Here is a 26,673-nt window from a genome sequence, read left to right as displayed (position 1 = left end):
AGAATGTTCTTCCTATGTTTTCCTCTAAGAGTTTTATAGTGTCCGGTCCTACATTTAGGTCTTGAATCCATTTTGAGTTTATTTTTGTGTATGGTGTTAGGGAGTGTTCTAATTTCATTCTTTTACATGTAGCTGTCCAGTTTTCCCAGCACCACTTATGGAAGAGACTGTCTTTTCTCCATTGTATATCCTTGCTTCCTTTGTCATACATGAGTTGACCATAGGTGCATGGGTTTATCTCTGGGCTTTCTATCTTGTTCCATTGATCTATGTTTCTGTTTTGTGCCAGTACCATATTGTCTTGATTACTGTAGCTTTGTAGTATAGTCTGAAGTCAGGGAGTCTGATTCCTCCAGCTCCGTTTCTTTCCCTCGAGATTGCTTTGGCTATTCGGGGTCTTTTGTATCTCCATACAAATTTTAAGATGATTTGTTCTAGTTCCATAAAAAATGCCATTGGTAATTTGATAGGGATTGCATTGAATCTGCAGATTGCTTTGGGTAGTATAGTCATTTTCACAATATTGATTCTTCCAATCCAAGAACATGGTATATCTCTCCATCTGTTGGTATATCATCTTTAATTTATGATTTCAATGTTCTTAAATTTACTGAGGCTTGATTTGTGACCCGAGATGTGATCTATTTTGGAGAATGTTCCGTGCTCCCTTGAGAAGAAAGTGTAATCTGCTGTTTTGGGATGGAATGTCCTATAAATATCAACTAAATCTGTCTGGTCTATTGTGTCATTTAAAGCTTCTGTTTCCTTATTTATTTTCATTTTGGATGATCTGTCCATTGGCGTAAGTGAGGTGTTAAAGTCTCCCACTATTATTGTGTTACTGTCGATTTCCTCTTTTATCGCTGTTAGCAGTTGCCTTATGTATTGAGGTGCTCCTATGTTGGGTGCATATATATTTATAATTGTTATATCTTCTTGGATTGAGCCCTTGATCATTATGTAGTGTCCTTCCTTGTCTCTTGTAGCATTCTTTATTTTAAAATCTATTTTATCTGATATGAGTATAGCTACTCCAGCTTTCTTTTGATTTCAATTTGCATGGAATATCTTTATCCATCATCTCACTTTCAGTCTGTATGTGTCCCTAGGTCTGAAGTGGGTCTCTTGTAGACAGCATATATATGGGTCCTGTTTTTGTATCCATTCAGCAAGCCTGTGTCTTTGGTTGGAGCGTTTAATCCATTCACGTTTAAGGTAATTATTGAAATGTATGTTCCTATTACCATTTTCTTAATTGTTTTGTGTTTGTTTTTGTAGGTCCTTTTCTTCTCTTGTGTTTCTTGTCTAGAGAAGTTCCTTTAGCATTTGTTGTAGAGCTGGTTTGGCTGAATTCTCTTAGCTTTTGCTTGTCTGTAAAGCTTTTGATATTTCCATTGAATTTGAATGAGATCCTTGCTGGGTAGAGTAATCTTGGTTGTAGGTTCTTCCCTTTCATCACTTTAAGTATATCATGCCACTCCCTTCTGGCTTGTAGAGTTTCTGCTGAGAAATCAGCTTTTAACCTTATGGGAGTTCCCTTGTATGTTATTTGTCGTTTTTCCCTTGCTGCTTTCAATAATTTTTCTTTGTCTTTAATTTTTGCCCATTTGATTACTATGTGTCTCAGTGTGTTTCTCCTTGGGTTTATCCTGTATGGGACTCTCTGCACTTCCTGGACTTGGGTGGCTATTTCCTTTCCCATGTTAGGGAATTTTTTGACTATAATCTCTTCAAATATTTTCTTGGGTCCTTTCTCTCTCTCTTCTCCTTCTGGGACCCCTATAATGCGAATGTCGTTGCATTTATTGTTGTCCCAGAGGTCTCTTAATCTGTCATCATTTCTTTTCATTCTTTTTTCTTTATTCTGTTCTGCAGCAGTGAATTCCACCATTCTGTCTTCCAGGTCACTTATCCATGCTTCTGCCTCAGTTATTCTGGTATTGATTCCTTATAGTGTAGTTTTCATTTCAGTTATTGTATTGTTCATCTCTGTTTGTTTGTTCTTTAATTCTTCTATGTCTTTGTGAAACATTTCTTGCATCTTCTCGATCTTTGCCTCCATTCTTTTTCTGAGGTCCTGTATCATCCTCACTCTTATTATTCTGAAGTCTTTTTCTGGAAGGTTGCCTATCTCCACTTCATTTAGTTGTTTTTCTGGGGTTTTATCTTGTTCCTTTATCTGGTATATAGCCCTCTGCCTTTTCATCTTGTCTGTCTTCCTGTGAATGTGGTTTTTGTTTCACAGGCTGCAGGATTGTAGTTCTTGCTTCTGCTGTCTGCCCTCTGGTGGATTAGGCTATCTAAGAGGCTTGAGCAAGTTTCCTGATGGGAGGGACTGGTGGTGGGTAGAGCTGGGTGTTGCTCTGGTGGGCAGAGCTCAGTAAACTTTAATCTGCTTTTCTGCTGTTGGGTGGGGCTGGCTTCCCTCCCTGTTGGTTTGTTTGGCCTGAGGCGACCCAACCCTGGAGCATACCTGGCTCTTTGGTGGGGCTAATGGCAGACCCTGGGAAGGGTCACCCCAAGGAGTACTTCCCAGATTTTCTGCTGCCAGTGTCCTTGCCCCCATGGTGAGCCACAGCCCACGCCCCCCCTCCCCCCTCCCCTGCAGGATAGTCTCCAACACTAACAGGTAGGTCTGGTTCAGTCTCCTATGGGTCACTGTTCCTTCCCTGGGTCCCGATGCGCACAGTACTTTGTGTGTGCCCTCCAAGAGTGGAGTCTCTGTTTCCCCCAGTCCTGTCAGAGTCCTGCAATCAAATCCCACTAGCCTTCAAAGTCTGATTCTCTAGAAATTCCTCCTCCCATTGCCGGACCCCCAGGTTGGGAAGCCTGACGTGGGGTTCAGAACCTTCACTCCAAGTGGGTGGACTTCTGTGGTATAAGTGTTCTCCAGTTTGTGAGTCACCCACCTAGCTGTTATGGGATTTGATTTTATTGTGATTGCGCCCCTCCTACCATCTCATTGTGGCTTCTCCTTAGTCTTTGGATGTGGGGTATCTTTTCTGGTGAGTTCCAGTGTCTTCCTGTTGATGATTGTTGTTGGGTGGTTTTCTTAATAGAATTTTGAAAATTTGATAAGCAAAATCATGCTTTCTTACTTAACTCATATTTCTTTAATTACCAATGGATGAATGTATTTTCATGTTTATTATCTCTATGTGTGCGTATGTATATGCATATGTAGACACACACATACACATATAGTATGCAGGTGTGTGTGTAAATTGCCTATTATGTCCTTTGCCCAAATTTTTCTTGGCATGTTGAAAGTTTTCTATATTGCATAATGCAAATATCTTTTCCAGTTTGTCTTTTGCATTTTACTTTTGTTCATAGAGTCTTTTGATGTATTCAGTCAAATTTAATAATTGTTTCTTTTGTGGTTTTTGTTCTGCATGGGAAGGCCTTCCCCAGCCCCAGGGAAGAGGAACTTTGATCGGAGGTGGGTCTTCTGTGGCGGGAAGGCAAAAGAGAGTAGACAGAAAGGCTGATTAAGCCTGCACTTAACTCCACAATCCTGACAAAGGCTCTGGAAGTGCGTCTTCTACCTCCTTAATTTTACAGATGAAGAAGCAGAGGTCCCGAGAGAATAAGAAATAAGATTGAAGTAGCAGATTACAAAGTCTCCTAAGAAGAGCTTATCCATAAAGGGATATATTACATTTTTATAAGAAATAATTAATTGAGTGTGGGTGAAGAGCAAAAAAATAAGATGCCTTTTGTGTTCTTTCCTATCTTCTCATGTCGGTCACAACACTATAATAAAGAATTTAGAATGCCCCTGAAAGCTGATTACATCTTCACATGTAGAATGGATGGTCCTAATTTCTTTTTATCGATTGTGTAGTGTTTAATAAAAGCTATATGGATGCCATCGTGCTTACCCAAAGCAAACTCACTGCAGCAATCATCATCCATCTATAATTGTTAATAGTTCTACAAATTAAACTGGAGTGACTTGAAACTGAAGAGGAAGAACAGGCCGTATAGTATTCAATATATGGCAGTTTGTCTTGTTGGCTCAAGGAGTAGAAGCAAACAACAAATGATGGAATATTCCAGAAGCACGCCTTGCATCTATGAGGTGAAATATTAACTAATCTATGAGGCTGCCAGATTTAACAAATAAAAATATAGCACACCCACTTAAGTTTGAGTTTCAGATAAACAATGAATAATTTTAGGGTAAGTATGTCCCACATAATGCATATGGCATACTTCACTGAAAAATTATTCACTGTTTATCTGAAATTCAAATTTAATGAGGCATCCTGCATTTTATCTGGCAACACTGGCAAGCGGGACCTTTTGTTACACATACTGAAATACTAAACCCCTTGCATGCATTGTACGGGGCTGGTTCTTTATCATTCCTATTACACTAGCCAAATGAAAAAGCTACTTTCATGGAAAAGTCCACCAAGAATCTCACAATGATGTGAAAATTAGCAGTGAGAAGCAGAGACATTGTATTAATTCCAAAGGGCTGCCACGACAAAATACCACAGACTGGTGGATCAAAATAACAGAAATTTGTTGTCCCACAGTTCTGGAGACTGGCAGTCTGAAATCAGCAGGGCCATGTTCCCTCTGAAATCAGTAGGGGACCCCTTCCTGCCTCTTCCTCGCTTCTGGAGGTTTGCCAGTAATCCTTGGTGTTCCTTGGTGTGCAGCTGCAGCACTTGATCTCTGCCTCTGTTGTCACATGGCATTCCCCTGTGTGTCTCTGTCTTCACATGGCATTTTCCTTTTATAAGGACACCAGTCATATTGGGTTAAGACCCACCCTAATGACCTCATCTTAATCTGATTACATCTGTAAAGACCCTGTTTCCAAATAGTCACATTCACATGTACTGGGGGTTAGGACTTAAACATATCTTTTGGGGGGACATGATTCAACCTGCAACAAATGTGATCACTGAATATCTTTGATGATATATAAAAAATTGGAAAGTAACTTTAACTGTACTCATTTTATTATTTGCTAATTCTAAGTACAGATTCTGATTGGGCAATCAGCTCCTATTCAGTTTTTCTCCATTGGAAAGATTTTCATTTTTAAAAGAACAAGCAGAAATTTTTATGTGGGATCCTTGAATTTAGCCTTATACCTTTGGCCTGCAACCCAAACTTGATGTTAGAAGGAGGGCGCTCTGGGGACTGCAGAAGTATATATTGCCCTGAACATAAGGTGAAATGTTTTTTTAAAGGAAAATAAGAGTTATTGCCGTGGACTTTCAGGTGTGATAGTCAAGTGAAGACTCCTTCTGCAGTCCCAGAGGGACCCCTTGTATCCACATGACTTTTAGTACATTGTCCCAGAAAAGGAGGAGGAGATGTTATAAAGCCTTCAGAAACTTTTACTTTAAAAACTTGTAGAGCGTTTTTATCTTAAAGTGCTTTGGAGGAGTCTTCAGACAACGACAAAGTCAGAGCAACTTCTTAGTGACAGCCAGGTTGTAAAGGAGAGGCTGGACCAGCAGCAGAGGTGGCCAAATAACACTTGGGTTTAAGTTATGATATTAACAACACAGGGGATAGTTAATCAAAGGCTAGACCAGTTCAATTTTCTAATTCAGAATAAGTCAAGGAAAGAAGGGCATTTGAATATGTTTATTTTTGGAAAGATGATATGACAACATTAAAGAAATATTTGAAAAAAATTACCCTAATCTCAGAAAACTTATACAAATATGTTCGTTTCTGTGACTTTCCACTCCTTTTGTAGTACAGTGACATACCATTTTAAGGTTAGTGTTTCCCTATGAAAAGTAAAGCATATTTTTTGTAAATGAAAATATTTCCTTCTTTGAAAATAAAGACCACCCAACTTTAAAATACATCTCCTGCTTGGGCCTGTTATGGAAAAGATTACAATAAAAAATGTTAATAAATTGTTTGACATGATAAATAAGGTTGGTTTGTCATGTCAGGGTCTTTGGTTGTCCTTGGGGAGGGTTGCATACTGAGTGTCTTAAGTGCAAACTTGTGATTCAGATTTACAGATGTTTCACCCCACAAACTTAAGTCTAGATATAAGGAATTATTGTATTTCGCATGAGTTTTAGTGCTAATTTGGAGTAGGAGGAACTGCTTTTTGAAATGGATTAATCTCTGGTATGTTAATTTTTCACAGTGTATTTTTAGGCAACCTCTATTAGTCGCTAGCATTGTTTCTCTGACAGCTTTCACTTTGTAATTAGAGTAATGTATTTTCTTGGCAAATCCTGATCCAGTATTCGATGCTAGGGTATTTCCAAGATAGGAAGGGCCTTGATAAAGTGGTGGCGGAGTGATAGGGGAGCCTGTCTGCATCTCTTTTTGGCCACATTTTAAAGTTGAACCATTGGTTGTATCAACCCTCTCCATCAGTCACTGCCTTTGCTTCACCTTTTCTGGTGTCTCAAAGCTGGTGCCACTGAAGCTGCTTATATATCCACCCCATCCTGGCCCAGGTTCAGAGCCAGTCCTCACTGAGACAGGACATGCACCGTGTCAGGTCCCTTACTCTCTGCTTAGCAATAGTCATTTTCCTAAACCTGAGACGTGAGTACTCTTGGAGGCCCCTGCCCACTCTCTGGTTCTCTTTTGTTGCCAGGCCGGGTTTCATGCTTCAGTGACTACTGGGCTCCAACACTCTCTTCTTCTCCATCCTGGGTGTGCAGTGACCTGCTCTGGCTGTCAGCTTTGGTGCCTGTTAATTTGTCTTGTTCTTGCCAAGCCTTCTCACCAGAGCCAGGATAGGTAACATAAGCTCTGCTTCCAGGATAAGTAACATAAGCTCTGCTTTGCCCTGGAGAAATGCTATCATGTCATTCTGGAATCTTTCTTGACTCTGGATTTACAGCTTCTATTCTCCACTCATGTGCTGAGTAGCCTCCCACAATCTTCTCTTGCACTTCCTTGGTGGAACTTTGTTTCAGCCACTGATGTTCATTCCATTGTGCCCAGCCCATGTTCCTTTGCTGACTGGGTCTGTTTCAGGCAACTGTCCTAACCTGGTTCTGAGGCATATCTGCAGTATCCTTAACCCCCTTCCTTCCTGCTGGGAAACTCCATCTGTCTGATACTGAGATCTGAGACATAACAAGATGGGCCCATTGTTTCTGAACGATTTGTGGGTTTTTGTCTTGACATATTGAGTCTCCCAAAGTTCCTTCCATTTCTGCATTACCTTTTCAGAACTGTGGTAGAGAGAGCTTATAGCACATGCAAAAAGCATTTGTTAATTGAGTGCATGAATGATTGAATGAATGAATGAACAACCCATTGAGGGTTGTTCAGCTAAAAAATCCAAGGCTCAGGTAGGATTTTAGCCAGAGGTCACTCACAGTAGATAGAAGAGCTGGGATTCCAAACTATTTATGCTTGGCTTCAATGCCCATAAGAAAATGCCAAAAGTGACAGCTAATTGATGTAGTGGAAGCAATACTCATAATTTTCTCCCTTGCTAGGGAGTGTTTTGACAGCTAAAGAGGAAACATTGATAGGTTTTAACCTTTTTACATGATTTCTAGTTTTATTGATTGCGTCTTTACGTGTTGACTGTGAACTATTATACTGCTGCAGTGTCGGTGATTATGCTGGAGAAATGGCAATTGCTTCGTGTGTGAGTGACCCAGGCAGTGTGTGATGCTCCTCGAGGGCAGTGAAATTAGAGGGGTCTCTTGAGAGGCCCCTGGGAGGAGAAAAGCACCCAATGGGGTTTGAGACTTGATTAGTCCTATGGTTATGCTGTAACATGAGGCAAACATGTACCCCAAACAATGGGCCTGATATTTTGTCGTTATATCTCAGGGCTGTTTTTTCTTATCGTGGGAACAAGGATGTTTTTTCTTATCATGGGAAAGTCTTAGGAAGGTGTTTGGAGGCTCTTATATATGCTCCGGTGCTTGAGATAGTCTATGCAGAGGCTCTTAATCTGTTCTCCGTGTGTGTGTGTGTGTGTGTGTGTGTGTGTGTGTGTTTGTGTGTGTGTTTGTGTGCATATGTGTGATTTTGTTTTGTTTTTGTAACGTGGATCCTTTTGGCATTTAGAAGAATGTCTTTGAATGCATAAAATGAAATATATAGGATTACATATATATGTAACAATTTTTATTGAAATCTAGTAATCACAAGGTAGTAGCTCTAGTAACTGCTGTAATTTTGAAGTAGTGATGTGTACAAATAATATGGCAAAAAGTCAGCAACAATGTGATATGCTAGGAAAATATCTGGGATTTCTGTTGGTGGCAAATTCCTAGATGTTTCTAATTACTATGGTTTGTGCTCTATATTATAATAGAAGGAAACCCAAGTTAGAGGTTTGTGGGGGAAAAAAACGTAATTATTTCCAACCCAAGTTCACAATGCCTTGGTGAAGAACCCCTTCTCTTTGGGTAGGGGGACAAAATGGCTGTAAGGTACTACAAACCCAGTCACTCAGGCCTCCTCATAGGTGGCAGAGAGATCCATAAAGCAATTACTGTGTGACAATTGAGCCCAGATTCATCACTTCACCTCTTTATGCATCTCTTTCTTCTGTGTCACTGAATGAGATATGCTGGCTCCATCTTTACCCAAAGGTTAAATGTAGTGATCTATGTCAAATAAAATATGTCACATGCCTTCAGGTCCTTAGAAGCAAAGTCAATATTTAGTAGATGTAATTTCATCTAGACAAATGTAGGGAAAATTAAATGGGAGAGATTAGTTTTCATTATTCATGATTCTATCTTTACCCAGTTTTTCTTCTTTGATGCCCTTCTTTTTTTTTTTAGCAGCATCTCAAAATTCAAAAGGTTTATTACTCATCTATTAATTCTATTACATTGTTTATTCAGTTTTATTGTTTTAAAATATATCAAAATAAGCAGAGAAATTTATACCTATCTTTTTTTTTTACATCTTTATTGGAGTATAATTGCTTTACAACAGTGTGTTAGTTTCTGCTTTATAACAAAGTGAATCAGTTACACATATACATATATCCCCATATCTCTTCCCTCTTACATCTCCCTCCCACCCTCCCTATCCCACCCCTCCAGGCGGTCACAAAGCACCGAGCTGATCTCCCTGTGCTATGCGTGATGCCCTTCTTAATAAATATTGCCTTGTGATGATCATTTCCAAGATCATTTTTCCAGGATCATAATGAAAACAAACTGGTTAGTCTCATTTCCTCCTTTAGTAAAATGTGGTTTGTTATCATATTATTATTGATTAAAAAATTTCTTCGTTAGTTGAAAGATACTGAAAAAAAACCCCACAAAAAAGCCAAAATAAGGAAAAATCACCTTCACTTCCTCAACTATTTTGGGGAGCTACATAAAAAAAGAAAGGAAAGTTATTGTATTCTCTGAACCCTTACTCCACAAGATAAACACAGTTAATAGTGTGGGTTTAAAAAAATTTTTTTTCAGCTTTTCTAGCCTGGTATCTGTGTGTGTGCATACTTGTTTTTCTGTGTACGTGTTCATGTGTGTGTGCATATGTGTTTGCGTGTGTGTGTGTATGTATTTTACTTATCATTGTAATAATCTGTGGTAACTCTAATTCTTTCTATCTGGGATGCTTTTCTATACCCTTTCTTTGGCAAGATCAGTGTTTTTAGAGATGGCACTTCTTCTATTCCATGTGGTCCTTGGGGTTGGTCACAGAGCACTGCTCACCCCTGATACAGGGGTGAAAATTGAGACCTGAGCCTCGCTGGCTGTAGGGATTGATTAGTCAGGAACAGGCATTTGTAGGATATTATCTAGGTTGATTCACTCGACAACGTTTCAACACTGCTTCTGTTGCTCTCCTTTGCTATTGAGTTTGGAATGCTAAAATTTCCCAGATACCTTTGCAGTGGCTGTGAGCGCATGACACCATTCAGCCAGTAAAAAGGAAACAAGAAGCCTGCATATGGTTTGGGGGAAGCCTTTGCTTCCCTGTTGCAGATGCTCCTTCTTTCTTCTCAGCCTGTCCCCAGAGATGTGTTAGCTTGAGCAACAGTTGCCACCTTGGAACCACAAGGAAGGGGGAGAGAACTGCATGACTGTGAATGGAGGCCAGCAGCTGCCTACTCTGGGGACTTATCGTGGTATGGGGGAAAACCCCCAAACTCTTATGTGTTGAAACTAATATTAATTGGGTTTTCTCTCACTTGCCTCTAAATGCAAACCTTGACTAATTCAACCTGTGTCTCAAGCTTGAGCTATCAGTTCCCCCTCAGACTTTTCTTTGGGAGGTGAAGGGGATGACAGCCTCTTTCTCTGGGGCTGCTCGGTTGGATGGATGGGAGTCTGGGCTTCCAAGGGGCTGCTTCAGCTACCCTGGGGAAAGGGTTTATTTGAAGAACAAAACTAAGGAGTGGACAGCCCAGGAGAGTAAGGCAGGCCTGATGCATCCTTTGAGTTCCTGGTTGCAGCCTTGTCTAAAGCCAGGAGCTCCAGATTTATAACATTTCCTTCTTTGCCCTGCGTGATTTTTAGCTATGTTCCTCTCACTTAGGATCAACAGACTTCTGACTAATTGGGTCTATAAGTGCCTCATTCTCCTACACTCACATATAGGCCTCCATTCCAGGGTTGCCCAGGGTTAGTTTAATATGCGTTTTCCAAGATACTTATATTTGTGAGATACACACATACAATGCATATATACACATAGGTAGTTTATATTTAAACATAAATGGCATTGTACTTCATGTATTTTTATGCATCTTAACAACACATTTTGAATATCTCTCTATTTTAGCACGTATAGATCTACCTAATTCTTTTTAACACATGCTTAATATTTCATGGAATGGTTTTACCAAAAATTTGTTTAATCATTTCTCTTGATGGACATTGAGATTATTTTCCTATTTCTCTGACTACAGACAATACTGCAGTGAACTTTCTTGCAAGAAATCCTTTCACAAAAGTGCAAGTATTTTCTAGGATGCATTTTTACAGGTGCATCAAAGGATTTTTTTTACAGGGTGTCAAAGGGTTTGTAGCTTTTGATATTTTAATGGATTCTGGGCAATTTATTTGCACAAAAATTATATTAGTTTTTACTCCCACTTATCCCCGTATACAATAGTTGATTTAAAAAATGTTGTCAAACCAATAGTCAAAAAATCATCACATTGTTTTGGTTACGTTTTCCTGGCTACTGATGAAGTTGAGCTTATTTTAAAATACTTACTGACCATTTATAGTTATTTTGTGACCTGCTTTTTCACATTCTTTGCACATTTTTTTCTATGAGTTTGTTTGCCTTTCTCTTTATTACTTTGTGGGAGTTTTTTGTGTATTAAGGAATATTTTAACTTTTTAATGGCTATGAGCATTGCAAATAATTTCTTCTAGGTATTTTTTGTGGGGTGTATTTTATTTTCATTTCATACTTTGGAAAAATTAGGCCTAATGTGGGTTTTCATAGTTTTATAGTTTTGATCAATTTATTACACTAGCACCAGTGCAGATGCTCCACTTGTGTATTTTGTATCAATAAGCATTAATTGATTATTTATTATGTTCAAGAGTAGTTTCTGATTAGCATTAAATTTTAAGTTTATTGTTATTATGGTAAAATATACATGACATAAAATTTACCATTTTAACCATTTTTAAGTGTACAGTTCAGTGGCATTAAGTAGATTTACAATGCTGTACACAGATCATTACCATCCATCTCCAGGACTTTTTCATCATCTCAAACTGATATTCTGTATCTATTAACAAAGACTCCCCATGTCCCTCTTCCCCCAGCCCCTGGCAACCTCCATTCTACTTCTGTCTCTATGATTTTGACTATTCTGGGTACCTCATGTAAGTGGGATCATACAATATTTTTTTTGTGTGTGTGACTGGCTCATTTTACTTAGCATTATGTCTTTAAGCTTCATTTGTGTTGTAGCATATGTCATAATTTCCTTCCTTTTCAAGGCTGAATAATATTCTATAGTTTTACCACAAAAACAAAAAGGTAACTATGTGAGTGATGGATGTGTTAATTAACTTGATTGCAGTAGTCATTTCACAATGTATATACATATATCAAATAATCATATTGTACACTTTATTTTTTTATTTTTAAAATTTATTTATTTATTTATTTGCTGCATTGGGTCTTTGTTGCTGCATGCCAGCTTTCTCAAGTTGCGACGAGTGGGGCTACTCTTTTTTTTTTTTTTTTTAAACATCTTTATTGGGGTATAATTGCTTTACAATGGTGTGTTAGTTTCTGCTTTATAACAAAGTGAATCAGTTATACATATACATATGTTCCCATATGTCTTCCCTCTTGCGTCTCCCTCCCTCCCACTCTCCCTATCGAGTGGGGCTACTCTTTGTCGAGGTGCGCGGGCTTCTCTTTGCGGTGGCTTCTCTTGCTGCGGAGCACGGGCTCTAGGTGCGCGGGCTCCAGTAGTTGTGGCTTGTGGGCTCTAGAGTGCAGGGTCAGTAGTCGTGGCGCACGGGCTTAGTTGCTCTGAGGCATGTGGGATCTTCCCGGACCAGGGCTCGAACCTGTGTCCCCTGCGTTGGTATGCAGATTCTTAACCAGTGCACCACCAGGCAAGTCCCTGTACACTTTAAATATATACAGTTTTATTTGTCAATTATACCTCAATAAACCTGGAAGAAAAGAAAGCACTGCTTAAAGATACATGCATAAAGAATATTTCATTGCATGTATAAACTGTATTTTGTTTATCCATTCATCTCTTGTTGGACAGTCGAGTTGCTTTTCCCTTTTGGCTACTGTGAGTAATGCTGCTGTGAACATTTGTTTGAGTCCCTGCCTCCAGTTCTTTGGGGTATATACCTAGAAGTAGAATTGCTGGATCATATGGCAGTTTTAGTTTTAATTTTTTAAGGAACCACCATACTGTTCCACAGCAGCTACACCATTTTACATTCCTACCAGCAAAGCACAAGAGTCCTAATTTCTCCACATCCTCATTAACACTTGTTGTTATTATTATTAATAATAGCCATCCTAATGGGTGTGAAGTGTCTTTTTTTTTTTTACATCTTTATTTGAGTATAATTGCTTTACAATGGTGTGTTAGTTTCTGCTTTATAACAAAGTGAATCAGTTATACATATACATATGTTCTCATATCTCTTCCCTCTTGTGTCTCCCTCCCTCCCACCCTCCCTATCCCACCCATCTAGGTGGTCACAAAACACCAAACTGATCTCCCTGTGCTATGCAGTTGCTTCCCACTAGCTATCTACCTTACGTTTGGTAGTGTATATATGTCCATGCCTCTCTCTCGCTTTGTCACAGCTTACCCTTCCCCCTCCCCATATCCTCCGGTCCATTCTCTAGTAGGTCTGCATCTTTATTCCTGTCTTACCCCTAGGTTCTTCATGACATTTTTTTTCCTTAAATTCCAAATATATGTGTTAGCATACAGTATTTGTCTTTCTCTTTCTCACTTACTTCACTGTGTATGACAGACTCTAGGTCTATCCACCTCATTACAAATAGCTCAATTTCGTTTCTTTTTATGGCTGAGTAATATTCCATTGTATATATGTGCCACATCTTCTTTATCCATTCATCTGATGATGGACACTGAGGTTGTTTCCATCTCTGGGCTATTGTAAATAGAGCTGCAATGAACATTTTGGCACATGACTCTTTTTGAATTATGGTTTTCTCAGGGTATATGCCCAGTAGTGGGATTGCTGGGTCATATGGTAGTTCTATTTGTAGTTTTTAGAGGAACCTCCATACTGTTCTCCACAGTGGCTGTATCAATTTACATTCCCACCAACAGTGCAAGAGGGTTCCCTTTTCTCCACACCCTCTCCAGCATTTATTGTTTCTAGATTTTTTGATGATGGCCATTCTGACTGGTGTGAGATGATATCTCATTGTAGTTTTTTTTTTGTTGTTGTTTGTTTGTTTTTTTGCGGTATGCGGGCCTCTCACTGTTGTGGCCTCTCCCGTTGCGGAGCACAGGCTCCGGACGTACAGGCTCAGCGGCCATGGCTCACGGGCCCAGCTGCTCCATGGCATATGGGATCTTCCCGGACCGGGGCACGAACCCGTGTCCCCTGCATCGGCAGGCGGACTCTCAACCACTGCGCCACCAGGGAAGCCCTCTCATTGTAGTTTTGATTTGCATTTCTCTAATGATTAATGATGTTGAGCATTCTTTCATGTGTTTGTTGACAGTTTGTATATCTTCTTTGGAGAAATGTCTGTTTAGGTCTTCTGCCCATTTTTGGATTGGGTTTTTTGTTTTTTTGTTATTGAGCTGCCGGAGCTGCTTATAAATTTTGGAGATTAATCCTTTGTCAGTTGCTTCATTTGCAAATATTTTCTCCCATTCTGAGGGTTGTCTTTTGGTCTTGTTTACGGTTTCCTTTGCTGTGCAAAAGCTTTGAAGTTTCATTAGGTCCCATTTGTTTATTTTTGTTTCCATGTCTCTAGGAGGTGGGTCAAAAAGGCTCTTGCTGTGATTTATGTCATAGAGTGTTCTGCTTATGTTTTCCTCTGAGTTTGATAGTTTCTGGCCTTACATTAGGTCTTTAATCCATTTTGAGCTTATTTTTGTGTATGGTGTTAGGGAGTGGTCTAATCTCATACTTTTACATGTACCTGTCCAGTTTTCCCAGCACCACTTATTGAAGAGGCTGTCCTTTCTCCACTGTACATTCCTGCCTCCTTTATCAAAGATAAGGTGACCATATGTGCGTGAGTTTATCTCTGGGCTTTCTATCCTGTTCCATTGATCTATCTTTCTGTTTTTGTGCCAGTACCATACTGTCTTGATTACTGTAGCTTTGTAGTAGAGTCTGAAGTCAGGGAGCCTGATTCCTCTAGCTCCGTTTTTCGTTCTCAAGATTGCTTTGGCTATTCGGGGTCTTTTGTGTTTCCATACAAATTGTGAAATATTTTGTTCTAGTTCTGTGAAAAATACCAGTGGTAGTTTGACAGGGATTGCATTGAATCTGTAGATAGCTTTGGGTAGTAGAGTCATTTTCACAATGTTGATTCTTCCAATCCAAGAACATGGTATATCTCTCCATCTATTTGTATCATCTTTAATTTCTTTCATCAGTGTCTTATAATTTTCTGCATACAGGTCTTTTGTCTCCTTAGGTAGGTTTATTCCTAGATATTTTATTCTTTTTGTTGCAATGGTAAATGGGAGTGTTTTCTTGATTTCACTTTCAGATTTTTCATCATTGGTGTATAGGAATGCCAGAGATGTCTGTGCATTAATTTTGTATCCTGCTACTTTACCAAATTCATTGATTAGCTCTAGTAGTTTTCTGGTAGCATCTTTAGGATTCTCTATGTATAGTATCATGTCATCTGCAACAGTGACAACTTTACTTCTTCTTTTCTGATTTGGATTCCTTTTCTTCTCTGATTGCTGTGGCTAAAACTTCCAAAACTATGTTGAATAAGAGTGGTGAGAGTGAGCAACCTTGTCTTGTTCCTGATCTTAGAGGAAATGCTTTCTGTTTTTCACCATTGAGGACAATGTTGGCTGTGGGTTTGTAATATATGGCCTTTATTATGTTGAGGAAAATTCCCTCTATGCCTACTGTCTGCAGGGTCTTTATCATAAATGGGTGTTGAATTTTGTCGAAAGCTTTCTCTGCATCTATTGAGATGATCATATGGTTTTTCTCCTTCAATTTTTTAATATGGTTTATCACATTGATTGTTTTGCATATATTGAAGAATCCTTGCATTCCTGGAATAAACCCTACTTGATCATGGTGTATGATCCTTTTAATGTGCTGTTGGATTCTGTTTGCTAGTATTTTGTTGAGGATTTTTGCATCTACGTTCATCAGTGATATTGGCCTGTAGTTTTCTTTCCTTGTGACATCCTTGTCTGCTTTTGGTATCAAGGTGATGGTGGGCTCATAGAATGAGTTTGGGAGTGTTCCTCGCTCTGCTATATTTTGGAAGTTTGAGAAGGATAGGTGTTAGCTCTTCTCTAAATGTTTGATAGAATTCGCCTGTGAAACCATCTGGTCCTGGGCTTTTGTTTGTTGGAAGATTTTTAATCACAGTTTCAATTTCACTGCTTGTGATTGGTCTGTTCATACTTTATATTTCTTCCTGATTCAGTCTTGGCAGGTTGTGCATTTCTAAGAATTTGTCCATTTCTTCCAGGTTGTCCATTTTATTGGCATAGAATTGCTTGTAGTAATCTCTCATGATCCTTTGTATTTCTGCAGTGTCAGTTGTTACTTCTCCTTTTTCATTTTGAATTCTATTGATTTGAATCTTCTCCCTTTTTTTCTTGATGAGTCTGGCTAATGGTTTATCAATTTTGTTTATCTTCTCAAAGAACCAGCTTTTAGCTTTATTTATCTTTGCTATCGTTTCCTTCATTTCTTTTTCATTTATTTGTGATCTGATTTTTATGATTTCTTTCCTTCTGCTAACTTTGGGGTTTTTTTGTTCCTCTTTCTCTAATTGCTTTAGATGCAAGGTTAGGTTGTTTATTCAAGATGTTTCCTGTTTCTTAAGGTAGGATTGTATTTCTATAAACTTCCCTCTTAGAACTGCTTTTGCTGCATCCCATAGATTTTGGGTCATCGTGTCTCCATTGTCATTTATTTCTAGGTATTTTTTAATGTCCTCTTTGATTTCTTCAGTGATCACTTCGTTATTAAGTAATGTATTGCTTAGCCTCCATGTGGTTGTACTTTTTACAGATCTTTTCCTGTAATTTTTATCTAGTCTTATAGCGTTGTGGTTGGAAAAGATACTTGATACAATTTCAATTTTCTTAAATTTACCAAGGCTTTGTTTGTGACCCAAGATATGATCTATCCTGGAGAATGTTCCATGAGCACTTGGGAAAAATGTGTATTCTGTTGTTTTTGGATGGAGTGTCCTATAAATATCAATTAAGTCCATCTTGTTTAATGTATCATTTAAAGCTTGTGTTTCCTTATTTATTTTCATTTTGGATGATCTGTCCATTGGTGAAAGTGGGGTGTTAAAGTCCCCTACTATGAATGTGTTACTGTCGATTTCCCCTTTTATGGCTGTTAGTATTTGCCTTATGTATTGAGGTGCTCCTATGTTGGGTGCATAAATATTTACAATTGTTATATCTTCTTCTTGGATCGATCCCTTGATCATTATGTAGTGTCCTTCTTTGTCTCTTCTGATAGTCTTTATCTTAAAGTCTATTTTGTCTGACATGAGAATTGCTACTCCAGCTTTCTTTTGGTTTCCATTTGCATGGAATATCTTTTTCCATCCCCTTACTTTCAGTCTGTATGTGTCTCTAGGTCTGAAGTGGGCCTCTTGTAGACAGCAAATATATGGGTCTTGTTTTTGTATCCATTCAGCCAATCTGTGTCTTTTGGTGGGAGCATTTAGTCCATTTACATTTAAGGTAATTATTGATATGTATGTTCCTATTCCCATTTTCTTAATTGTTTTGTGTTCGTTATTGTAGGTGTTTTCCTTCTCTTGTGTTTCTTGTCTAGAGAAGTTCCTTTAGCAGTTGTTGTAAAGCTGGTTTGGTGGTGCTGAACTCTCTCAGCTTTTGCTTGTCTGTAAGGTTTTTAATTTCTCCATCAAATCTGAATGAGATCCTTGCTGGGTAGAGTAGTCTTGGTTCCAGGTTTTTCTCCTTCATCACTTTAAATATGTCCTCCCAGTCCCTTCTGGCTTGCAGAGTTTCTGCTGAAAGATCAGCTGTTAACCTTATGGGGATTCCCTTGTGTGTTATTTGTTGTTTTTCCCTTGCTGCTTTTAATATATTTTCTTTGTATTTAATTTTTGACAGTTTGATTAATATGTGTCTTGGCATATTTCTCCTTGGATTTATCCTGTATGGGACTCTCTGTGCTTCCTGGAGTTGATTAACTATTTCCTTTCCGATATTAGGGAAGTTTTCAACTATAATCTCTTCAAATATCTTCTCAGTCCCTTTCTTTTTCTCTTCTTCTTCTGGGACCCCTATACTTCGAATGTTCGTGCATTTAATGTTGTCCCAGAAGTCTCAGACTGTCCTCAGTTCTTTTCATTCTTTTTTCTTTATTCTGCTCTGCAGTAGCTATTTCCACTATTTTGTCTTCCAGGTCACTTATCTGTTCTTCTGCCTCAGTTATTCTGCTATTGATCCCATCTAGAGTATTTTTCATTTCATTTATTGTGTTGTTCATCATTGTTTGTTTCATCTTTAGTTCTTCTAGGTCCTTGTTAAATGTTTTTTGCATTTTTTCCATTCTATTTCCAAGATTTTGGATCATCTTTACTATCATTATTCTGAATTTTTTTTTCAGGTAGACTGCCTATTTCCTTTTCATTTGTTAGGTCTGGTGGGTTTTTATCTTGCTCCTTCATCTGTTGTGTGTTTTTCTGTCTTCTCATTTTGCATATCTTTTGTGTTTGGGGTCTCCTTTTTGCAGGCTGCAAGCTCGTAGTTCCCGTTGTTTTTGGTGTCTGTCCCCAGTGGCTAAGGTTGGTTCAGTGGGTTGTGTAGGCTTCCTGGTGGAAGGGACTAGTGCCTGTGTTCTGGTGGATGAGGCTGGATCTTGTCTTTCTGGTGGGCAGGTCCACGTCTGGTGGTGTGTTTTGGGGTGTCTGTGGACTTATTATGATTTTAGGCAGCCTCTCTGCTAATGGGTGGGGTTGTGTTCCTGTCTTGCTAGTTGTTTGGCATAGGATGTCCAGCCCTGCAGCTTGCTGGTCGTTGAGTGAAGCTGGGTGCTGGTGTTGAGACAGAGATCTCTGGGAGATTTTCACTTTTGATATTATGTGGAGCTGGGAGGTCTCTTGTGGGCCAGTGTCCTGAAGTTGGCTCTCCCACCTCAGAGGCACAGCACTGACTCCTGGCTGCAGCACCAAGAGCCTTTCATCCACACGGCTCAGAATAAAAGGGAGAAAAAGTAGAAAGAATGAATTAGTAGAAGTAGAAAGAAAGAAAGAAAGAAAGGAGGGAGGGGGGAGGGAAGGAAGGATAAAAAGAAAGAGAGAAAGAAGATAAAGTAAAATAAAATAAAGTAAGATAAAATATAGTAAAGTTATTAAAATAGAAAAATAATTATTAAGAAAAAAAAAAAGAAAAAAATACCAAACAAACGGATGGATAGAACCCTAGGACAAATGGTGGAAGCAAAGCTATACAGCATAAATCTTGCTCTCAAAGTCCACCTCCTCAATTTGGGATGATTTGTTGTCTATTCATATATTCCACAGACATCGAGTTGATTGTGGAGCTTTAATCTGCTGCTCCTGAGGCTGCTGGGAGAGAGTTCCCTTTCTCTTCTTTGTTCTCACAGGTCCCAGGGGCTCAGCTTTGGATTTGGCCCCGCCTGGGCGTGTAGGTCGCCGGAGGGCGTCTGTTCTTCGCTCAGACAGGACGGGGTTAAAGGAGCAGCTGATTCGGGGGCTCCGGCTCACTCAGGCCTGGGCGGGGGGGAAGGGAGGGGCACAGAGTGCGGGGCGGGCTTGTGGCGGCAGAGGCTGGCGTGACGTTGCGCCAGCCTGAGGTGCGCCGTGCGTTCTCCTGGGGAAGTTGTCCCTGGATCCTGGGACCCTGGCAGTGGCGGGCTGGACAGGCTCCCCGGAAGGGGGTGTGTGTGGATAGTGTCCTGTGCTCGCACACAGGCTTCTTGGTGGCGGCAGCAGCAGCCTTAGCGTCTCATGCCCGTCTCTGGGTTCCCCGCTTTTAGCCGTGTCTCGCGCCCGTCTCTGGTGCTCCTTTAAGCAGCACTCTTAATCCCCTCTCCTTTCACACCAGGAAACAAAGAGGTAAGAAAAAGTCTCTTGCCTTTTCGGCAGGTCCAGACTTGTCCCCGGACTCCCTCCCGGCTAGCCGTGGTGCACTAGTTCCCTGCAGGCTGTGTTCACGCCGCCAACCCCAGTCCTCTCCCTGCGCTCCGACCGAAGCCTGAGCCTCCGCTCCCAGCCCTGCCCGCCCCAGCGGGTGAGCAGACAAGCCTCTCGGGCTGGTGAGTGCGGGTTGGCCCTGATCCTCTGTGTGGGAATGTAACCGCTTTGTCCCCCGCACCCCTGTTGTTGTGCTCTCCTCCGCGGCTCCTAAGCTTTCCCCCTCCGCCACCCGCAGTCTCTGCCCGTGAAGGGGCTTCCTAGTGTGTGGAAACCTTTCCTCCTTCACAGCTCCCTCCCACTGGTGCAGGTCCCGTCTCTATCCTTTGGTCTCTGTTTATTCTTTTATCTTTTGCCCCACCCAGGTACGTGGGGAGTTCCTTGCCTTTTGGGAGGTCTGAGGTCTTCTGCCAGCGTTCAGTAGGTGTTCTGTAGGAGTTGTTCCACGTGTAAAATGTATTTCCGGTGTATCTGTGGGGAGGAAGGTGATCTCCGTGTCTTACTCTTCCGCCATCTTCCCGGAAGCTCCCGGTGTGAAGTATCTTAATCAGCGTTTCTACATACAAGGTGTAGTGATCAGTTATGAAGTAAATTATGAGTAATTTTTTAAAAACTCAAAGGTACTAAAGTTTGTAAATAGTTTACTTAAAAAAAGTAGAGTAGATTTAACATAATTTCTGTAATATCAGCTTCATCTATTTGTATTCTGGTATGCTTTCCTGAGTGGAAAAGTAAAGGGTAGAAGTCTATTTCGTGTGCCAGGAATGAAGTATAACCTATACATTCAGTAATCTGAGCATGTCCATTTCATGTGCATGTGAGTATTTTGCCAGATGTCAGTGAAGCAGATGAATAAAACAAGGTCCTTTGTTGTCTATTGCATGTTTACAGACGTGGGGGAAAATGTTTTACTAATGCTGTTAATGGAATTTGATGTAATAAAATGGCTATTTCCAAGATATAGCAAAACATTTATATTGGACATAAGTCTTTATACCCCTTCTCAGAGTCCTTGAGTCACCTCCTTCTTAGGAAGGAGCCACCTTCTTTCTGATGCTGTCACCTCTGCTGGTTCCCTTCCTTTCTGGAGTCTGAGTTGAGGCCCTGGATCTGTCTGGCATTCACAGCCCAAATGCTGAGCCGCACCTGCATGAAATTAGTCCTGTACTTCTGCACTTGGGCACTCAGGGCATGGGATCCAGCCTCCTGAGTGGGTACTGAGGGACTGGATGGTGGACTCTGAGAGACCTTGATCAGGGAGCATTGAAGATAGTAGCGAACTGGGTGAATAAGCTCTCCTTTTTCCCTGCCTGGACTGCTCCAGGGTGCTTACTTCTTGTAATCAATTACTGAGAAACTCCAAGTACTAAGTGAACACTTGGCTGAGTGACCCATTGTGTCTCTGCAGATTGTTGTGACGGGGTCGTTGGCTTGCACCTTTCAAGTAAAGTACCGGCACTTTAATCCTTACTGAAAGTTCCGCTTCCTGGAGGATTTGGGCTAAGATATCACTCAATGTGTATTTTGTGCTGAATTGTTCTGAACAGCAGACTTTATGACTATGGATGATTATAAGACTTAGTGAATTCTGTTATTTCCAAAAATGTATTTTCTAAAAGCAGCTCAAGCTAAGGTCCCATTTCTCCTTGGTATTAAGCTGTGATTATTGAAGTTTACTGAAAAATTCTTTTTTTTTTTACATCTTTATTAGTGTATAATTACTTTACAATGGTGTGTTAGTTTCTGCTTTATAACAAAGTGAATCAGTTACACATATACATATGTTCCCACATCTCTTCCCTCTTGCGTCTCCCTCCCTCCCACCCTCCCTATCCCACCCCTCCAGGCGGTCACAAAGCACCGAACTGATCTCCCTGTGCTATGCGGCTGCTTCCCACTAGCTATTTATTTTACGTTTGGTAGTGTATATATGTCCATGCCACTCTCTCGCTTTGTCACAGCTTACCCTTCCCCCTCCCCGTATCCTCAAATCCATTCTCTAGTAGGTCTGTGTCTTTATTCCTGTCTTACCCCTAGGTTCTTCATGACATTTTTTTTCTTAAATTCCAAATATATGTGTTAGCATACGGTATTTGTCTTTCTCTTTCTCACTTACTTCACTGTGTATGACAGACTCCAGGTCTATCCACCTCATTACAAATAGCTCAATTTCATTTCTTTTTATGGCTGAGTAATATTCCATTGTATGTATTTGCCACATCTTCTTTATCCATTCATCTGATGATGGACACTGAGGTTGTTTCCATCTCCGGGCTATTGTAAATAGAGCTGCAATGAACATTTTGGCACATGACTCTTTTTGAATTATGGTTTTCTCAGGGTATATGCCCAGTAGTGGGATTGCTGGGTCATATGGTAGTTCTATTTGTAGTTTTTTAAGGAACCTCCATACTGTTCTCCATAGTGGCAGTACCAATTCACATTCCCACCAGCAGTGCAAGAGTGTTCCCTTTTCTCCACACCCTCTCCAGCATTTATTGTTTCTAGATTTTTTGATGATGGCCATTCTGACTGGTGTGAGATGATATCTCATTGTAGTTTTGACTTGCATTTCTCTAATGATTAGTGATGTTGAGCATTCTTTCATGTGCTTGTTGGCAGTCTGTATATCTTCTTTGGAGAAATGTCTATTTAGGTCTTCTGCCCATTTTTGGATTATTAAAAATATAAGGTCATCACTCCTTTCATCATATATGATTATCTTTTCCTGATCATACATGTTCATTGCAGATATATCATAAAATAAAATAAACAAGAGAAAAGAGAGTCAGTAATCATAATGCAGAGACCACAGTTGGTTGATACCTTTCCAGGCTCTTTTCTATATATGTGTGTGTGTACATAAGCATGTATATATATCTTTCTACAAAAAGTGGGGCCAAATAATCCATTCTCTTTTGAACCCAGCATTTTGGATTCAATATTTCCACGCCATTAGTTCTACAACATCATTTTTTTGCCTGGCTGCATAATAGTTCATTGTTGTTATAGTGTGCTCTAATGTTATTTTAGGTAGGCTGTTGTGAGAATCAGAATATTGAATGTAGAATAATATACTTAAAAGTTCTTAGTAAACCACTATACTAAAGTAAATTGTAATAATTATCCTTTGTTGCCGAACTAGACATTTGAAAACGTTTTGTTTGTGGTTATGTTTTTCTGCCTAATCTATCATTTTAGTCTTTGTCTTTTCTGAGTCACCAATTCAGAAGAGTTAAAACAATACTAAATGAGTTAGGGAAACTTCCTGCTCCAGGACATGGGATTTGAATTCTGTTGCCCTGAAGAAAACTCAAGAAGGGTATTATGTGAGTGTAAGTCATCTTGTATCTTTGGAGGGCTGGTGAAGCTGATTCAAAAATGACTCACTCCATATAATTCTTTATGCATGCTCATCATTTTACATTCCTAATAAAAATGCGTGACCACTACATGCTATTAGTGGGCAAATGTTCAGTGTAATTTCAGACATATCAACCCTTTCTGACACCACCTAATGATTTTTGCTGTTCCAAGAATAATGTCACCTGGAGGGGCTGTAATAACGAGCAATTTCTTTATCAATAATAGATAGAACTAGTCAGTGCCAAGGTCCAAATTGTTAGGTAAATTGGTCCCAAGTCCCTAGTTGTCTCTGGTGTTTCTCCATGATTTTCTGAGACTAGTTTCACTTACTGGATGCATGGAAAGCTGGGCAGGTAATTTATGAATATCTCCTAAGGGATACCGTTTACCTGGTAGCAAATGCCTGGGTTTGGATAGGAATTGGTAGAACGTTGGGACCTGTGTGTTGAAGTAATCTTTAGTTAAAGAAGTTGTTAAACATTTGCATCTTTTTATTACTCAGAAGGAAGCTAAGGCACACATACAAGCCAAATAATCCAGGAAGGTATTTTGGTTGGCAGCTGAAGACAAGGTTTATTTTGCTCAAGTGTTTGACTGTGGTGTTCAAGATATTCAAGGTATTTTCCAACCTTGAAGATCCTTTGGGGGTTTTACCTGAGTCAGAAGAAATCTCAGTAAAAGGAACAAAGCATTTTCCTCAAGAGTAAAAACTTCTGAATTTGTCCCAGAGAAATATGGATTGGACTTTAGCAGAGCATTCTTTTTTCAGGCAGGGTTAATAAGGATTAATGTTTCATTTATAATATTAGCTAGAGAAAATGCAGAGATTTCTGTTGCTTCAGAAATCTGCCTGAAGAATTAAAGAGAGAGGATCCCTCCCTCTTCTGGGAGGACACTGTTCATTTTTGTAGCCCAAGTAGGCTTAGGAACACCTCTGGGGTGCTTTGGGCCTACCTCACTTTCCAGGCTGCTCAAGAAATGGTCTCATTTCTATACCTTACCCCACTCCACCCTAATTAGATTACTTGCTGGAGAAATATGTGTTTAACTGCAATTAAATATCTAGAATTTTATTGTTAAAAAACATATAGTAGTCCCCAATCAACTTGCAGTGTAAGAATAAAGCAAGGGAATCATGAAATTGACAAAAGTTGTTCAAGTATTCTTAGTAGTCCTGATTAGAGTTTTGGATTCTATTCCTATTGCCTGTCAAAACACAAATCTACCTCCAGTGGTTCTTAGCATAATGTTTGCTTTTCATATTTATCAATTAAGCACTTTTATATGTACCTTATTAGGAGACTTTTTTTGAAGAGGGGTGGTAGCGATTTATTTATTGATGGTTAAAATGTTGAACTTGACTCTAGATCTGCTTTGTCCCAAAAGATAGATTCTAACTATGACTTGTGTCTATTCTTTGATGATATTTGACATAGTTTTCATTAGCAAAGCTGCCCTTTGCTCAATTCCAGCCATTAGGATGTGTCATTGAGGAGACAGTCTTAGGAGAGTTCAAGAGGGGATTCAAAGAGGGGAGGGTCCATGCTGACACAATGTCAACTCTGTCTCCATTATCTCTTACATTTCATCCAGTGAACTCCCCATATTATTTCCAGAGACTTCACCATCCTTCTCTGTTCCCACCTTGGCGTTTATATATTTGTTACCTGGCTACCTTTTTTGCTCCAATTGTGGACAGGTAATAACTCCAAGAACCTACTCCTCAGGATATACAAAGGAAAGACATTCTTCCCCCAGTTTTTTTCCCCTCAAGGAGATAAAGATAAGAATTATTTGTCAAAGCACAAAATTGTAAATAATTTCAATATCCATTATTGGGGGACGATTAAATAAACCAATTTACCCATATGCTGAAATACTGTGTGTGAATTTTTTAGAAAAAATGGAGTAAATCTACATATACAAACATGATCATCTACAATTTTTGTTGAGTAAAAATATCAGGTTTCAGAATGTGACCTGAAAGATGATAACATTTACGTAGAAATAACATCATCATATTATTGGATTCATTTTCTTTATAATGTATTTTTTAATGTTGGGAATAATTTGATATTATGCTTAATTTTTGCATGTGTATTCTTAAATCAATTTGGTCTTGTATCAGTTAGCTTTTGCTGTGTAACAAAGAAATCCAAAACAACTCCAAAATCATAGTAGCTTAAAACAGTGGTTTGGTTGACTGGATGGTTCTCATTCTACCCCCAATGTGGACATTCTGCCTCCATTTTGTTATTGGTCAAGGAGCTCTAATGTGGACTCAAGAAAGATGCTGATGGGAAAAGTATTACCATACTTTAGAGCTGTTCTTCTTCAGTAATGTATCTATGCTTTATTTAATTATGGTTAGTATCAGGCCAGGCACATATTAGTTGCTTAAAAATATTTGTTAAATAGTTAAAAATAATATTTAACTTTTGTGGAGTGCTTACTGTATGCTGGGTACTATTTTAAGTGCTTTCTATGTATTAACTCATTTAATTTAACAAATAAATGAATGCTATGAAAGATAACAGAAGAAAATGCTTCTGATTTGGCAGACATTAATTTAGTCCATATTTTATTGAAATTTCTGAACATGTTCAAACTCACTTTTGAGTTTAGTAGGAAATATTTATTAAATGCAGCTACTCAGCATTATAGAAATTTTACTCTCAATTTCTGTGCTTGCAGCAGGTGTTTACATAATCTCAGGGATCTGAAAAATCAGAAAATAAATTTCCATCTCTCTTTTCTCATGTTTGTTAGAGTGGTTGGATTTTTGAAAGTTTGGAAGTTGTTATTATAGGCCAAAATTATTAATCTTATTAGTATTTTCTTATATATGTTTGAGAATGGATATTAGAGTTTTACACCACAAAAACTTGTGTAATAACAAACTCTGAGTGGATTGTTTTGTACCTCTTTTGCAGGGAGAAAACAACTGCCCTGAATATTATAAAAATGACTCGTGTGCATTAATAAACAACATGGCATCTTATGCATCTTATATATCTTTGTCCTAGTTCAGGGCCTTTAACTTAGGATCTCAATAAGTGATTGTTGAATTCAATAATTTGGAAAGCAGGCAAAAAATCATTCATATTCTCATCAATAAACACATCCACGGTTAGCATTTATGGATATTTTATTCTGGATCTTTTTTTCCCAAAGGATAATGAGAATGTTTCCACATGTTATTATTATAATCTTTGTAACCATCATTTCAACATTTTTTTTCAAAATGGAAATATCGTCCTATCTTTTTTCTTGTTATAACAGGAAAGAAATAACAAATTCAAACCTTTAGAAATGCATCAAGTGCAAAATGAAAATTCTTTATAACTTCACTTCCCAGAGAGAAAGTGTTTAACAGTTTTATCCATCATTTGAAATACCTACTTATGATTCCATTCAGTGAGTTTACTTACCTAAGTAGTTTACTTAGGGTTTTCATTACTATTGAATATTTAAGATTTTTCTTCCAATTTTTGCTATTAAAAATGA

General features: G+C 39.1%; 1 long non-coding RNA gene across 1 annotated transcript in view; it reads left to right on the top strand.

Annotated features, from left to right (window-relative positions):
* Positions 1–26,673, top strand: part of LOC111187685 (uncharacterized) — a 461,235-nt gene that overhangs the window by 37,836 nt on the left and 396,726 nt on the right. The gene's annotated exons all lie outside the window — the stretch shown is intronic.

The sequence above is a fragment of the Delphinapterus leucas genome, chromosome 5 (genome assembly GCF_059928025.1).
Source record: "Delphinapterus leucas isolate spDelLeu-1000000601 "Yukka" chromosome 5, BTC_Dleu_Yukka2, whole genome shotgun sequence".
Classification (NCBI taxonomy): domain Eukaryota; kingdom Metazoa; phylum Chordata; class Mammalia; order Artiodactyla; family Monodontidae; genus Delphinapterus; species Delphinapterus leucas.
The sequence above is the reverse complement of the archived record's forward strand: the minus strand, read 5'-3'. Positions and strand labels throughout refer to the sequence as shown.